We start from the raw sequence: 10,326 nt of genomic DNA, 5'->3' as shown, positions 1-10,326 counted from the left end.
TCTTATAGTACTTCTGGGTTAAGTTCTCAACTATGTGATCCATTATTTCATGTATATATGGAAAACAAACTGAATCATTATGTCCTGAACAGAAAAACAACAACAACAACAACAACAACAACAACACTGTGTCTACAGATGCTGCCATGTCCTAATATTCGATAAAATTCCTTCTTTACTTTTAAGTAATTTGGGGAAGATTTAAAATGTTGGCAACCAATCTGCAAACTGTATGTAACTAGGAAGGTGACAAATATGCCCTTTCTCTAATTCTCCCCCGCTAAAAAACCCAGCTATCTGGTCTTTCAACATGTCCGATAAAATAGTGGAATAAATACAAAAGGAACTTTCTGGGTACAACATTTTTCTACTAAATTAGGAGAAGGTTTTATTTAACATTTTTATTTTTAACTTTAGAATCAAGTCACTTTTTGAAAAGATGGTTTGATGTAGAAAAACAATTAAGGACAAGGCGGAACCACACTTGTTCAATGACCTTGAGATGGTTCCTCCTCTGGGTCCCAGCTGACGTTTCCTTCATAATTGATGACACTGATCATAAAGCTGGAGAGAGAATTAAATGAATTAACATTTGTAAAGAGCTTTGTATATTCAGTGTCTGTCATATAGTAAGGGCTATATAAACACTTACCGTCATGAAGATTCCAATAATGATTCTTCAACCCAGAGGTACATGATGCAATTTCAAAACTATTCTAACATGACAAATGTGAATAGACATATATTTATATATCTCTAGTGAAGCCTTTGTAAAAGATTTCTTGCCAGGATTGCATGACATGAGGCACATATGTGTACTTTTCCCCAATATAACAAATATAGACTATAATTTTCTTCTTTTGCTCTCTAGACTGAGCAATCTAAGGACATATCTCTTCAACTTTATCAAATAGGGGTTACCATTGGGAGAGCCTTGATAGAGTGTATCTGTAAACATGGCCCCATCTAGCTGAGGGTAGAGTTCCAATGTTCAGAACTGATTTCCCCAGGGAGATCTTATTGGATATGAAGTTTCACTGAAATTCACACCCAATAGCAAAGTGCAGGGAGGGTCACCATTAACCACAAGTGTTCAATTCTTCAGGAGAGCTGTTTAACAGACAGCTATATTTAACCTGGATGCTCTTCCTGTATCCACCATTGATGCATATTAGTTCAAAATGGAAGCCAGGGAACTCTTGCATGTACTCTAATAACTGAAGGAATCTCATAATTCTTTGTGTTGTCTACTTACATAGACACAGCTGTGAAAAGATTGCTCATGGGAGTCAAGACAATTCCTGATCAATAGGATACATTTTAAAGTGTGCTTATTCCAATGCGGAGGAAAATAGAATAAATGTCATGTTGCTGCTCAGAAATCCAATTGTGAGCAGAGTTAGAAATGAATTAGAAAGACCATTCTCCTCAATTATTTGGCAGAGTTTTTAAAAACTATTTCCTCACAAACAACAATTGTACTTATCTCAATAGAAAAAAAAATATTTTGGAAAATTTTCTTTATAATTGGTTGATATATATTTTTTCCAGGGAGGACTACATTTGTTTATCGAGTGCATCGGATGCTATGATCCATATATTACATACTTAGTTTTACTTAAGTCTTTAACAAGTAAGTATTATATAGTCTAACTTTACAGCTGAGGAAAGTGAAGGTTGGTAAGTAAGGTCCCACAAAAGTAGCGCTATGGCAAAACAGGAATTTAAACCTGATTTGGTTCCACTTTAATTTTTATGCTACTTACATTACACTGTGCAGATACTGTATCAGACATGACTATTTTGGCTAATGATGTTCTTTTTCAACTGTTTGTTTTGACAGTGTGGTAAATAAGGCTAGGCATTTTTTTCAACTTCCCTCTAAACAGCTCAGCAACTATACTTTTGATTTTTTCTGCTTCTTCCATTTTGTTGAAGTATAACTTCTCTGCTTCATCTTCTGGATTTCTGGATATTATTGCTCAAAGATACAGATTGAATCATTGGTACAAAAGATTTGTGTGACCACATCTGTGGCTACCAAGTGTCCATTATAGCATCAAGATAAATTCCATGGTGCTTTCAGGAAATCTACTATTATAACATTTCTTCCATCCCTGTTCCAAGAAAGCTAAATTTGTATAGCCTTTGACAAATGTCAGCAAAATAACTAGGAAGCTATTAAGAACCACTTCAAGAATAATCAGTTCTTGTACCCAAACAGCTGCCTTTTATCAAAGGAGGGGCATCTCCACAAAAGTTGAGACTAAATATGATTTCAAAATTTTCCAGTGCTTGCACCAAGATCTCATTTTCACAGGTAGATCCTGAGATACACCCAAAGTAGAAGAAAAATAAACGATTCAGTGCTCTTGTGATTAAATAGAGTTTTTGAGTAAATATTTGAATGCTGACATGATATTATTGGTTTGCAGAAGCTATCGGGTTTAAAAACCGTTAATGGAAAATGAGACAATATAAGACATCTTCCAAAATCCAACAAAACTAAACAATATTCGTGAAGTCTAGAGCTAAAGGCCAGCACAACATCTGCAGAACCATGAATCTCACTCATAAAGCAAGACTTGTCAGTTTTCACATTTCTGGATGAATGAAAAGTATAATTACTTTGGAAATAGGAGGGAGACTATCTCAGAGTATTGAAATTAATCTTGTCTTTAATTAATTAATTAAAATTAATCCTGTCTCTGAGTCTGTGAGGGCAGGGACCCTATCTCATTAATCATTCTACCCCTAGTACCTACTGTTATGTATGAACGATGTGGGTGCTTAAAATATATTGGGAAAAGGAATTAGTGAAATAATAAATGGAGAACTTAGCTGTGGCCCCAGGCAGAAAACACCACATGCTTCCAACATAGGATAAGGAACGGTTGGAAACTGACAAGGAAGCTCAGTAGGCTACAAAATCAGTAGCTTTTTCCTCCCGATTTGCCTACTAAGATCTCTTATGACATACAAGCCCAAGTGGAAGTGTTAGTGAAAGCTTAGTGCTCATACCCTATGTCCCAACCCCAGAAATGTTGTTTCTCTGCCAGATTTGGGTTCATGCCTCTGTCTCCTCCTATCGGCGACTCTATCATCCTTCCTAATGTTACACTGAGTGCAGAACATATCCTGCAATGTCTCCTGCCCTAACAATCCTGTATTAACTTTTAAGAAGAAAAAACCTCACATTATAAAGGTCACACCAAGCAAACAACATCAGTCATCTTAAGATCTCTCTCCTAAATATGCACTTAAATTCCTTAATCAATAAAGTCCAGTCACCGGTTGTTATTAGTAGTCTTATTCTGGGGGGGGTGGGGGAGGGCTGTAAAATTGATGGGTTAAGTAATTCATCAACTCCTCCACATGAGTGTCCTGGGACTTTACCTCAATTATTCATTATGTCCATTCACAATACATTCTCAGGTAAGTGGAATTTGCTCACAATAACATAGTAAAATCCCAAATAGCTTTTTTTTCATATAAATTATGCAGCTACAACTGAAAGAAATTGCAGGACATCCAGTATACAACTTAGTGACATGTGATTCCATTCTAACATTTTGTAGAGTAATATTTTTCATTCAGTTCAAAGTGATTTTACAATCCAATCCCTGCAGTGAAGGATCTTTTGTTCTGAAGATTCAAAAAATATATATTTTGATGATTCAAAAGTGGGTAAAGAAGAGTTTCTTGATCTTAATATCTTACTAATTAAAATGGATAAGATTAGCATACAAACAGTGTTACTATGAAGCAGAAAGCACAGAAATTATTAAATATGTTAAGGGTAAAGAAGAAAAAGCCTTATCTATCTATTAGAAATAGTTGTCAGCAGATTGGTAGATTTTGGAGAACGATGATTAGAGTTTCATGATTATCAGGTGATTGGACAGGCGGAAACACAGGGGAAAGGAGCCTAATTCCATCCTGGCACAAATCCTGAGTGTATACTTATACAGCAGCAAATAAAAGCGTTTGCTGCAATATAAACTACCTTTACAGTGCTAGCCATATGCCATGCACTATCCTAAGAACCGTACGCATGTTATAAAATGTTCTTATTTTTATTGAGATATACTTGACAGTTACCATCGTATAGTTTCAGGTGTAGAGCATAATGATTAAATATTTGTATGTGTTGCAAAATGCGCATCATAATAACACCCATCACCATAAACGGTCTTAATTTTTTGTATGCAATGAGACTTTTAAGATCCACTCTCTTAGCCACTTTCAAATACACGACACAGTATTATTAACTATAAAATTTCATCTGTACAGCAGCAACATGAGGTTAAGGTGTTAAGGCACTTTATTATTCCAATGACAGAGCTGGGTTGGACCTGGGCAGCCTTCCCCCATAAACCTTGCTCTTAATCACTGCACCATACTTCTCTCACTTCTTATAACCTCCTAATTGGGAGAGTGGCCTGCAAGCGATAGTCATTAACAAAAACCTCGATATCAGAAGGAACTGCTCTGGGCAGAAAAGAAGATGAATTCCTATTTCTGTATTTCCAATTACAGATCTGTAATCTCATGGAGTTGGTTTTGAGAGTTGGAGAAAACTCCAGTTTGGGTTTGGAAATTAGCTTCACAGAGCTGAGATTAGAATGAATAAGTTTACCAGAGAAGGAAAAAATGTGAGAGAGAATAGGGTAGAGGACAGAGGCTTGAGGAAAGCCTTCACTTAGAAGAGAAAGAGGGCTCTGAGAAAGAGCGGGCTGTTGTGTCCAGGTAGCTGGTGGTGCCCTCCTGGCCAGGCTCTGCAGAGACCTGTCACTCGGACCACATTCCCACCCATCTTATCCACACAACTCAGCTTTGCGTCTGGCATGAAGGAAACTTTCAAAAATCTTTTCAAATTAAATTGGAAAGAACTAACATATTTTGCATGTGTGCATTATGAGCCACAGGGTTTAATAACTGCACCTCATTGAATACCCATGGTGTCTTTTCTTCCTTCTTAGAAATGAAGAACTTCACACATTCAATAAATGGAGAAACTATGAGCCAACTTCAGATTTGCGTAATTTCAAATTGGTTTCTATTTCTAAACCGTGCATCAGAGATGTCTACCCTTTGTTCATTGAATTGCTTTCAGTGTAGTTTAGTTTTTATTTTTGTGGGGATGATGGTTGGTGTTTAAAGAAATAAGAAGGCTTTCACATGAAATAATGAGCTGTCATTCTTACAGTCATGCTCATACTATCCTGAAACAAAGCAGAGAAAATTCAACATGAGGACTAGAGTTTGTATTTAAGCTAATTATTACTGTGTCTAAACAAAAAGAAACAAGAAGTTAGCAATATATGATATTGTTGAGACAGTTTTGTAATACCATGATGGTTGTCCTAGGCAAACGTCATCCGTCTATCAAGAGATACAAAGAATCAAGACTTTCTCTCTCTCTCTCTCTCTCTCTCTCTCTCTCTCTCTCTCTCACACACACACACACACACACACACACATACAAACACACACACATTTTTTTTGTCTTGATAATTGGACACAAGTTCATTCTATTTCTAAGATTTTGTTGTGGTGGTAGTGTTTTATTTGTTTGTACATGAGGAATTTCTTTTTGTCATTAGGACTTCCAGATTTATTCTAGACAAAAAACTCCCGAATAGGACCTTGAGGAAATAGATTTACATCTTCCTTGAAGGGTTATCAGTAAGCCCAAGAAGCATGTTAATTTAGGTGCATAAAACACCACGACCAAATAGATGAGCTATCTGTTCTGTCCCCCTGTTCTCTCCAGCTCCCGGGAGGAAAGGAGTGGGCCACGCATTTTCAGAGGAAGGGGTGGGGAAGTGGCATTTCCTCTTTTGTTAGATGAAAAAGGAAACCCATCCATTTAGGGTGTTTGAGTTTGATCTTGATCCTTCTGATCTAGAGTCATCATTTGTTTGTTAGATAGGAAAGAAATTTGTGCACTGACCCAAAGGAAAACATAACATCTGAATTATGACCTCACTCCCCCCACCGGCCGTCATCACTCCCCCCACCGGCCGTCACATAAAAGAACCTTCTGAATTACTAACTATTCAAGTTGACAGGGAAAGTTTGAAAGGAAATGTGACATAATGTCATAATGTGAAAGATGGAAGGAAGAGACAAAAAAAGTCACTTTATTTTCTATTAAGAGTTCTCATTCATAGGAGAAATTGAGGAAAGAATAATAATGCAAAGGGCAATATCAAAAGTATGCTCAATTCTCACTTTTATTCTAGCCATTCACCCTTTTGCTCTGTACCTCATCTCTCAATTTTTTTGTGGATTTCAACAAATTTGATGTGTTTTAGAAAGTCAGTGTAGAAAGGGGAGAGAAACTAGAATGGATGCTTCTTTTTTCAAAGTTATTTGGATGTTAATAATTCTTAACGAGAATAGTTGTATTCCTGGTTCAAATGTGAGATGGCTTTGATATCTCATCCTGATGTCTTCAACATTAGTGAGCCATTATAATTTACAGATAATGTTGACATTGTGTGATTTAACCACACTGAGGACATTATGTTATTTGTTATTTGTTTTTAAATAAGAATGTTATTTTCTACAGTGTGACCCTCTGTCTCTATGAACTAGCCAATCCATTCATGCAACATAATAAACATCAGTAGAATATAAAAGGTATCAGTGATGATACGTAATATGGTTGCAAAAGATGATATTGCATGTGACTGAGTTCGCTGAACTTGCTGCTTCATTCAAGCTTGGCTGACATGGCAGACTAAATGCTACTAAATGCTACAAAAGATCTTTTCTACAAAGCATCCAGCCCTCCAGCCGCATCATTTCAATATTCATGTGTAATTTTACATTTTAATTTAAAGAAACCGATTTGCCTTTATTAGCATTTTAGGTCTGTAAACAAAAATGACACACCTATTGTTGCAAGAACAGAAGGAAAACTAATGTGCATGTTCCTTTTGCCTGGAGATGTTACTTTTTATCTATTTAAACAAATGTAAATTTTATCATTTTTTACAAACGTACACTTTTTTTATGCATCTCTATAATTTACATCATATAGAACATGAAAACAGTATTCTATTAGATTATATAAAATCAGAGCTGAGCGATTAAGTCTAAAGCCCTAAGTAGGAGTTCAATAAACATCTATTAGATTAGCGAAAAGTTCTGAATTCTTATTTCTATTAATTAGCTATTTGAAGTTGGAAAGTTGTAGAAATATAATCAAATAGAGTCAAGCACAAAAAAAGAATAGGAATTATTGACTTCATAAAACCCTGAAGTCCTACAGTTTACCTTCAGGTATGGTTGTATTCAGAGACTCAAAACTCATCAGGACTCTTTTGTTTTTGTTTTTGCCCCACCCTATCTGTCCCCCACCATGGCCATGCTTTCTTTGCTCCATGTTACCTTCATTGTCAGGTAGGTACTTTCTTTCTAGTGGCCCCGGAAGTTCCCAAATTCCATGCTGCTACTTAGTAACCAAGGCAGTGGAAAATCCCTCTTTTCCAGTAATTCTCAAAAAACGTTACCGGTGGTACTTCAATGGCCAGGCACGAATCCTGTGGCTTCTCCTAGATTTCAGAAATGAAGTCATCCTACATAAAGACATGGACTAAGAGTGAAGGAGTGATGTCCCAAAGTAAAATACAAGCATTATTTACATAACATGTGTCTACTACATAATCTCACCTGAGATAAATCCAACGTTTTAATACATTTCAATAATGGAATTTTACCAGCATTGCAATCCTGTCAGGGGTGTCTCAACTATTTCTAATGGTCATCGGTGGTTTTGATGTCAATATTTTAGTCTTTTAGTAATTAATTGTATCCAATTTAAAGGAGCAGTTTATGTGGAGAAAGCATTAGTTATTATCATAACTTTCCCTGAAATTTAGGGCCACAAGTCACTATTTTGAGAACAAGTTTAACAACATGATTTTAAGAATATTTATTTTATCGAAATGATAATTCCATTTGAAAAATGACTTTAATTTTCTAAGCAGCCTGATCAGGTTGACCTAATAAATGAAATTGGTGCTAACAAAGTGATGACAAATGTGCTTGAGTTGTTTTTCCAGAACTGAGAGGAATTTTTTTTACTATTGTGAATATAGTAACTTTTCCAGCCTCTTATGAGTGGTTTATATGTGTAAGACACCTGGCTGGCCATGGTTCAGTATGCAGTCTGTGATCACTGTACAGAAAAAAAAAAAAAAAAAAAAGTTAACTGGCCTATATGGGGCTCAAGCCCCTGACCTCAGCCTCATTATGTATAGAACCGAATCAACTGTGCTTACCAGCCATAGACATGCAAGAGTGTCATTGAATGTCCCAGATTTCCTGACATAGGCTTCTTCCTTACCACAGGACAACACAGTGTGGTGATGACTCATCTAAGAAGCAGCCATGCATATCTCAGCTTCCTGAGGAAGGAACCAGAACAACAGGCCAAACAATCTTTAGAAGCTGATAAGGTTTAAGTCAGCACCTTCTTCATCAACATCTCCCAGACCCCTCCACTGACTCCTTTTCCTTGGCACACTGATGGATAACAGTTACATCATTTCTCGGGAAATGGAACCCAGAGCCCAGTGATCTCTGTGGAATTATCATTATTGCTGGCATGTTTGTGATTGGAAGTCTGAGTTGTTTCTTTTAAAATTTTTTTTCCGTTGGAGGATGATAAATCCAACTAGATGCATCTCTGGCTTCAAGTATATCAAGCCTTAAATCTCAATTACTAGATTTCAAGTTTACTTAAGGTAATTTGGACATATTCTTAATTTTTCACAGTTCCATACTGTAAAATGAAGTTTCAAACGTGTAAGTACTTTATCATCACAGCTTTTGGTTTCTCCTTATATGAGAGATTGTTTCTAGCCCTTGACCTATATGATTAAAAAGACATAGTTTGTATTTCATACATATGTTACAATGCATTTTGTACAGTTTCAAAATACAGCAACTGACCACATGCACTTACAATACTTGTTTTTATGTAGTTAAAATACTTGAAAAGGCTTTTTACCACAGCTTTTCCGATGCATGATGCCTGTAATTATATTGACACCAGATCATGGCTTATTAAATGCCTTTCATAATAAGCATCATAATCAGAATTCATAGACTGAGCCTATCTTTTCAAAAGGAATATTTGTTTTACAGTTTTTGATGCTAAAATTCCCTTTTTTATCTATTATTCTGTGGCAGTTACAGGGTTCAGGTTTTCCGGAGATTGATCGGAGATGGTGCCATTAAGTGCCTGATTCAAACTGCAGATATTTGGATAAATAAAACTTCAGATAATAGGGTTGATGTTATTAACTGTTATTTTAAGCTAAGCAGAAAGGAAGAAAGGAGTAGAGGAAGGAAAGAAGGGAGAAAGGAAGGAAGAAAGGGAGAGAGAGGGAAAAATAAAAAAAATTACTTGTAGATTTTTCATATACCTCTAATAGTATGATTATGTATGCTATTTAAATCTAACCCTAAAAAAACAAAATTAGAAAATGAAAAGTTCAGAAACTGTAACTAATCTAAAACAACTTTGTTAAAGTCAATAGGATATGAAAACATAGCTTTATGCTCAGTAGATATCACATGAATATTTGCTGAGAAACTCAGATAAAGTGGCTGAGGCATTTCTAAAATAGATTTCTTTCTTTTCTCTTTCGAGCCAAAATACACTAAAAGGAAAGCATGAGTCCATAAAAGAAAGAGAAGTAACCATTTTAGTTTAAAACGATTTGTTGGCAAGTCACTTTCCTCATAGTGTTCAGAAGGACTCTTTTTATGTGAGTTCAGAAAGCTGTGAAAATATTGTATATTGTACAACTGGAAAGATTACAGACATCCTGAAAAATAACAAAGGTGAAATACAATGCTATTTCAATCACAAAAAGTTAAACATAAGGATTTACAATAATGTAACTTATATGATCAGTTATAAACATATAATTCTAGACACATATAAGAACAAGTATAAAATTCTGTAATTAAAACATCCATTAAAACACATATGGACTTAAGAGTCTCACTGAAATTCCACTATTAACTTTTAAAGGGTCTTAAAGCTGCCAGTTCAGCTGTTTAAATAATAGGAAGACTTGTAATAGGAACATATTAGGTCATTGTATTAGAAAAGCCTACATTTTATACCTCTTTAATGTTGGTCTTTCTGGGATATTCCCTACATATTTTATTAGCAGCAAAACCCTGCCTGGGTATTCTTTCAGCTACAGAGAGCCTTTCTAGAACCCATGCGAATGTATTTGGTTGGGTGAGCAACATAAATGAAAACATTTTAAATACCCTTAAGTCTGGTAACCAAGT

The sequence above is a fragment of the Prionailurus bengalensis genome, chromosome C1 (genome assembly GCF_016509475.1).
Source record: "Prionailurus bengalensis isolate Pbe53 chromosome C1, Fcat_Pben_1.1_paternal_pri, whole genome shotgun sequence".
Lineage (NCBI taxonomy): Eukaryota > Metazoa > Chordata > Mammalia > Carnivora > Felidae > Prionailurus > Prionailurus bengalensis.
Note: the sequence above shows the minus strand (reverse complement) of the source record.